Genomic DNA, 8,143 nt, shown 5'->3' on the forward strand with positions numbered 1-8,143 from the left:
GGAGTGGGAGGAAACACATCTACAGTAGTCCTATTGCTTGAACTGTTTATTGCTAATGCCTGGGCTTGACTGAGGGTACAGGAGGACAGGGCACACAAATATCCACCATAACTGCCTGTGGTGTTGCCATCCCAATGGCTGATATGTAGCTTGTGCTCTCCTGCTGCACGTGTGAAAGCTATCTAAAAGTAGCAGAAAGATTTCAATCCCCTTCATTACATTTATCTCTTGCGACATAAACTTTTAATACGCACACCAGCAGTGTGTATGGGACTTCCAGGGCAGTTTAAATGACTGCAACCTGTAATTACTGTTCCAGCACTTGATTAGAATAATCTGATTGCAATTATTCAGTGACTTTAAAATACAAGCCTCGAGCTACAGAACAATAATTCAAGGGCAGTGATTGGGAGCGTGTTTCTTTTTGGGCTATAAAATGACGTTTTAATCGACACAGAGTGAAAGAGGTTCCCTGCTAAGGAGCCAGCTCCCTCAATTAAAGTCCATTTATGAAGTGAGGGGGAAGACGTTGTGCTGCGATGTGGAGTTAATCACCAGGCAGACACTTACAGAGTTCTCACGGATCAGGGAACTAACCCCTCTAACGGGTAAACAGGCAGAAACACAGCACTCTGGCAAGGCCGCCAAGAACACACATATCAACATTCATGCTTCCAGTTACTTTATTATGTTGTTTCTTTCCTCAATTAATTAGCAGAGAGTCTAAAACATGAATATTCTTTCAATCTTAAAAGTCCAAGCCCATAGGAAAATGTTTTCTTGTGATAACTTGAATAAAAGACCAAAACGAAGAATTCTAGATAAAAATGCCCTTGCAGTCAGTCAAAACATGAGAAAGACATGTTCATTATGTCCCATATCTATTCTGTAGAAACAAAGCTAGATAATTGATCGCATTTAACAGACCACTCTAATGTATCTCATCACTCTAAGGAGTCTGTGGTAGATTAATTAAGAAAGTAATACAACATGAGGGAGAGGAATTGCCCAGCTGGCACTGATTCCATGGTCAAAGTGAAGGACAAACATGGTGACTATAATCTTTTTCTGGGCCTGTCATTTGTGGGACTTTATTTCCTTGTTCTGATTTACCTGAGGAGACACACTTTTTGCCCCTGCCTTGCAGACTGACCCACCCTGGGTGATTAACAGAGCTGATTAGTCTTTCAAAACATACCCATGAACACACACACTTGTCCTTAAGCGGACGTGCAGCGTATGGCTACACGTAGACTACATGCGCATATACTTTTGTTGGTGAAGGGCCAGTGAGTGCTTATCCTCAAAGATGGAGAATCTAAATTAAATCTAAATTGATGTCAATTGTATTTTTGAAAGTTTGTAATTGTACGCATCATTGATTATTCGGTTTCATAATTGACTGTACATTATGAACAAAAACGTGCCACCAAGAACACATTAATCAGTATTACTCTGCCTTAACCTCAGTAAGTGGCACGATAAAAAGACATGACCTCTCTAATCAGCTTCGTTGTGTTATATTACCTCTGCTTTAAAAAATCACAATGTTAATCTTTGTCACAATGCCCTCTAAAAAGAATGGGCACTCTTCAAAAGCACACCTGCTACAAAGGATGGTTCGTGGCACCGGCACGTGTCAAGGCTGAGGTCACGGTGAACCATGTCACTGTAAGCGCAGGAAACAAATGAGGAGGGTCTATTACACCAACTCTTGGTTACATGGACACATTTAGGGACACAGCGGATGTCAGCTTGGAATGAATAAATCACCCTTGATGGCTGGAAGACGCAGAGAGAAATACAGTGTAAGTTTTACCCCTGTGTCACCCCCAACACACACATCACATTTGTACTTGTCTTTCAGCGGACACACAGTGTATAGGTACAATGTGTGCAAATGTACATGTGTATATAATGATGTTCCAGTGGCGGCTTCAACTTATAAATGGAGAATCTTAAAATAAAATCAACGTTGATGTCCATTGTGTTTTTGAAAGCTTAATTGTAACCATCATTGATTATTCTGTTTCATAATTGACTGTACATTATTAACAAAAATGTCTTATTAAGAACACATTAATCAGTATGACATAAACCTCAGTAAGTGGCACAATAAGAGACATGCGCTCTCTAATCAGATTCATTGTGTTATATTACCTCCGCTCTAACTATATCACAGAGAGTTCAAAGACCTCACACTACATGTTATTGCTGAAACCATCTTTAATCAGCGGCATTGGTCTATGTTAGATCATGGAGGTCTACGTTGTAATGAAAACGCCAGCTACCTCTGATAGCAGCCTAATTGGGAGATAATGAGCCAATAACATCAATGGCTAATGACACACCGAGTCTAAGTCACACCCCCTCAGGCCACACAGAGGCTCATTCACCGCTGATGGAGTGCATAGCTGGGAAGTCTGACAGAGCTAGACCAGGCTCTGTACAAACAGGCTGTCTTGATGGCTTCATTAGACTAATGAAAGGCGGTGCTTGACGCTTAAAGATGGTTATAGTGGACTCTAGCTAAAGGCAACACATGCTGACACCTGATCTCTACTGCACTGTCTAATGGCGTCCTTCAGATGAAAAATAGATAATTTCATAGCATTAATAGTTAAGATTGTCATGTTTAACTATTGGTACAAGGAATTTCATTTCATTGTACCGTCTCTTAAAAGAAAATATCACTTAAAATATGAGCTATTGCTATACTATGGGGATGTGAAAATGATGTGTTTGTTTGTGTGTCAGAGTATGAACAGGGAGGGGGGTTGACAGCTTAAGCACTGTATGAGTGTGTGGGCGTGGGCACCAGATAGTGGGTTGAAGGGGGCTGAACTTTTGTCAGGTCTTAACAATAAACTAGCTAACAGTAAACAAGCCTGATGATGCATAATCACATTAAGAGAGGCACCAAGCATGGAGGAACGACCCTGCTAATCCACGCTGTGCTAGCTCTGTAACCTGCACGTAATCCCTGAGAAGAGGAGCGAGGTTGAGAGGAAGAGAGAGGCGAGAAGAGGAGAGGAGGACCAATAGAGGCTTTGGAATTGAATTACTGTATCTACAAGCTTTAGGCCAATTAACCAGGTGTTTCAAATCTGTACCCCGTTGTAGCTTGCATCTACGTATGTGATAGGTTGATGGTGTTTTCTCCAGTTTAGAGGCAGTTTAATGAAGCAGAGAAACATACAGTATGACATGTGATGTAGAAACACAAGTGGTGCTGCAAGGTCCTATTGAACACCCATAAGTAGCATCGATGGTCTATTATACAAATGATGCATCCTATTTATTATACTTAACACTATTTATGGCAGGGAAAAGAAAGTTTGGGGCTCTCTGCTGGAACTGCTACCTCCGCGACCCGACCACGGATAAGCGGGAGAAGATGGATGGATGGATATTTATGGCGTGAAGCAATGCATGCTGGAAATAGTGTCTGATATTGTTAGTCATTTTATGATTTCCCTTGCGAGGTCAAAATGTATTCAGTTTTCAGGAGCGGAAAAAGAGAGGGAGAGGCAGGTTGAAGGCCAAATAGGAAACTATGCTGATGAACTCTGCCTCCATTTGCCTGCAGCAACATGGATGTAAAACACATACAGTAGATGGTCCAGGAGCAAGACGACCAGCATTCATATCTTAATAGATTGAATAGTATATTTCCATCAGAGTCATAGGTTCAGTGCAAAGGAACATACATGTTTCCATTGCTGGCTGGCCTAACCACAGAAACATAAGCAGATTCCCACTGTGGTCTGAGGCCAGTCCAGTTATCACATACTGTAATAGTAGATTCCACATAAAGGCTAGCATGTAATGAGGCTTAGGGTGAAGAGTTTATTATTGTATTATCATTATTATATCTTCTGGGAGTTTTGAGGTTAAAGTTCTAAACTTGAACTGTACACTATATACCCTGGAATTATAAAACAGTATTTACACTACCAACATGTGTGAATGCATGTTAAAACATGAGTTCAAATGTCTCTTGTGTAATGCATGTTGATATTGTATTAATACAAATGATTGTTTCCAGATTTGTTTCTGAAAACCATCTCTCCCTGAGAACATGATCAGATTGGTAAAAAAACACTAAAGTAGTTTCCTTAAAAATCTTACCATGCAAAAAGACAAAGGAGATGTTAGATGAGGAAAAGTGACTTTGTCTTACTGAGTATCGTGTTGAACTTGCACTAATATCAAAAGCTGCACTCTTTACTCTCAAAACTTTGCTGAGTAAACTTTTTCTGCCAAGTCCTGTACAGCTGAGGGGAATTCATCATTGTCAGCCAGAGGATCAAAAATTGAGAAGGGGAGAAAATGACAGATACAGCAAAAGTAAAGAAGGGGAAGGTGGGTGGAGATGATGTGGGGAGTGAGGATGCACAGAGATTGGAGGCAGACAATGAGCAACGTTGGGGAGTGTTATCATGCGTGTGTGTATGTGTGGTTTGATGGGTGTGGATTAAGGTATGTGTGTGTTTGTGTTTGTGTGTGTGTGTTAGAGACAATGTCCTTGAAGTAGGGACCAGCTGGACTCTGAGTACTGCCTGCTGATTCCGCCTGTCCTCCCAATCCCTCAGTCCCTTACCTCTTCTCCTGAAAACCGTTTATTTCTTCCCCATCCTGACTCTCCTCATATCCCACCCTCCACCCTCCAACTTCCACTGCACCCTCAACTTCACTAATATCTCGTCTTTGTGAAATGCAAAAAATAACCCATTTTACGGTAATACCTCTTTGATAAGAAAAACTACAAAAATGCCCAAACATCTCCTGACCAATCATCTCGTGTAGATGGTAAAGTTAAAGTGGAGCTTGCGGAGAATAGCTGTCTCAAATATATTTTCCTTAAAAAATCTGTTCTTGAGTTTCAATTTGAACCATTTGTTCATTTTCTGTTTCGTTTTTTCTTTGAGTATACATTTCTAGCCCTTCTTAAGGTTTGTTGTTTTTTACAGCAATAATAAAGTCTTGCAGAGGAAGATGTCACTAGGCTTGATGGGATGCCTGTATAGCTAACTGACTTTACAAGATACAACAGATGTGATTAATTTAATGACATGATGAACAACGACGGATAAATGGCGTGTTTACAAAATAGTCTTGTCCACCCACAGTAAGTAGGCTGTAATTAAGTCATGACGTTTTTTTTAGAAATTTTCCTCACAAGCCATGTGGAGCAGGAATCTCTGTTACAGTCAAGCTTCAATTCATCAACCTATCCAGTCGTTTCTGAAACATGTTAAAAAGGGGAAAAGTCTGTGTGTAAAGAAAGGGGAGTTCCTGGTTTATGGACATCTAGCTAGCACCAGATCCTTCATTGTTTTCTGAACCAAATGTTACAAGAGAACAAAACACGAACACTATGCTTCAGGTGCTATTAATAGTATAGCATCAAACAACTGAGTTGGTTAGCAGAAATGTCCTATTGGCTTTTTTAACATTTGCATTTCACTTTTGATCACAGTATCCTTAATTACTTGAGAATTTCAAGAGATGTTTTTTTCCTAAAACAAATGTTTTGCTTCTATGGTTTCCTGAATTACACATTCCAGTTTAAGTGTTGAATATTGTGTGTTGTAGATAAGCATTTAGCTTGTCTTGGTCCTTTGAGGGATCTATAATCCAGCCTGAAGACAACCCGTGTGTCAAACAGCCTTTCTTTCTTAAGCATAATACATGTCAGCTGGAGTGCAGAGGAAGAAAGAAAGAGGTATACATTTTAAATCATCACATTGCTTTTGTATCCTTTAAAGCAAAACTACCAACCAGATCTATGAATAAAATAGATGCTAAAGGCATTTGGATAGAGAGAGATATGTGGGGAAGACAGTATTCAACTCACCCCTGTTGTCTATTGCACTGAGTGGGACATTCATGGAATTATATACAATTCAATTATAACATTGTATGATGATGATTCACCACTGCAACACAGATTTCAAGTAGACCTGTAGCAATCATTGTTCCGGTCATATTATGTTTCACTAGTTGGTGAATAAGAGAAAAAGTAGCACAACTAAAAATACTCCAGCGTTCTTGTATGTTAAAGTTCAACAGAAAAGGTGATACGTGTCAGGGAAATAAGGAGCACACTTCAGTGAGAAGATAGAGAAATGAGGAGAGGAGGATGGAGAAGAAAACAGGCATGTTGAATCAAAGCCAAACACTTCAAGGGCCTGAACTTGGCCTCTGAATACTTTGAGAAATGTTCTTATACAAACAGGGAGCTGAGAATAGTGCTTATAAAAAAGGAGAACGAAAAAAAACTGGACGGTGAGGAGAAATACAATTAATGAAGCACTGAATGTGAGGTTATGAGAAGAGAAAAAACCTGGAGGGCGGAGTTAAAGCCCGTACACCCAACTGACCTGTTTCCAAATAATCACTAAGAAAAAAGTATCTGAGAACAAGAGCAGTTTTCACACTCCAGCACACAAAGAGGAGGACCTGCTCAGAGATGAGAGAGTTGGCCGCATTATAGTGCCAAACTGAAATCTTACTTTCGATTCACTTAATGTGTTATTAGACTTGGCAAAGGAGCCGGTGTGTCCCATGGAGCAGCAGGGAGTCGAACCAAGACTTTGCCAAGTTTGCTGCAGCCCTGCTGAACAGCCTTCACCTCGGCTAGCTGCTGACCTTAGACGTAGTGGGTGGTTCCACTCAGTGAGAAGAAAGAAGTGGTGGGAATGCTTGGAGAAAAGAAAAAATGGAGAATAACCATAACCTACATTGGTTGGGGTTCAGCTTTTTATTTAAAAACTGCCCTTGTGAGAACAGCACAGACATAAACATAGTAGGAACAAGTTTTAAACTGTGTGTAACACTCAGATGCCCATGTTACAAGTTAACACAGGTCTGGGCTGCCATGCCCCATGGATTTATATAATGTATAATGTGAGTTACAGTACAGTACAGGAGTGGAATTTGTTTTTGGTTTTCCTTATACATGATGGAAACTTAGACCAACTATATAATGCACTCTGAAACCAAAATAAGGCAAAGTTATAAAGAAGGGAAAAATTCAAATAAATCCTTGCAGTTATTGGCCTCAGACAGAAAAACCTATTATTTCACTTTTCTAAGACAATAAATCCGTGGTTATTATGGGGACTTGTCAATTGAAATTACTTTCTCAACTCATAAGCTATATATTCAACACAAGTAATTAAAGTTAGATACAGCTGATCCCACGTTTGGCTTTAAGATATGCAAACCATAAACGGCTTAATCTAAATAAAGCATGGCTTTACATTTTTTGAGATACATGCCAATCTCATTGGAACCATAATCTCTTCTTTCTATTTTGAACAGTGCAGCCTACTAAATTATTGTTTTCTCTTTTAGACCAAAATGTCATCATAGCTTTTCATTAAATAAAATATGATGTGATGGTGTGTTGTTTCATTTACAGCGTAGTTCAGCATGGGGTCAGGAGTAAAACAAATAAACTCAATATAAGTCCTGCTCAATTAAACTTGATGTCCTATGTTAATGGCTCTATTTGCGTACAGTGTTTTCCGGAAATGAAGCCACGATGTTTGAGCATTCCAGACTCAGGAGAGAAATGGTCCTCCCGTGAGTCACGGCAACCCTAAAATAGTCCATGGTTGCCAACACAATAACCCTGAAAGGAGGAGCCCCAGACACTCATGTAACACACATCCTCAAAAACAAGTCTTACCGTCTTAAACTCAGAGGAGTTTGAAAGACGAGGCAACCCACACCATTCTCCCCATGGCCCGCATTGTGAAAATAAAAAAGAAGTGAGTCATGGAGACAGTCAGAGATGCTGTGAGGAGGATAGGAAGAGAGAATGATGAATAACGCCGGGGTCTGAGGATTCATTCTGCAGTCTGATTTAGAGAAATTGTGTCTGGCAAAATGTTTAGGGTCAAGCCCTGCAGGCCTGGAGCTCAAGCAGCCATCTTGGCAGTGACTTCTTTGGTGTGTGTGTCTGTGTGTGTGTGTGTGTGTGTGTGTGTGTGTGTGTGTGTGTGTGTGTGTGTGTGTGTGTGTGTGTGTGTGTGTGTGTGTGTGTGTGTGTGTGTGTGTGTGTGTGTGTTGTGTGTGTGTGTGTGTGTGTGTGTGTGTCTGTGTGTGAGAGAGAGAGAGAGAGAGAGAGTGT

The sequence above is a fragment of the Notothenia coriiceps genome, unplaced genomic scaffold, assembly GCF_000735185.1.
Source record: "Notothenia coriiceps isolate Sejong01 unplaced genomic scaffold, NC01 NC01_scaffold00023051, whole genome shotgun sequence".
Lineage (NCBI taxonomy): Eukaryota > Metazoa > Chordata > Actinopteri > Perciformes > Nototheniidae > Notothenia > Notothenia coriiceps.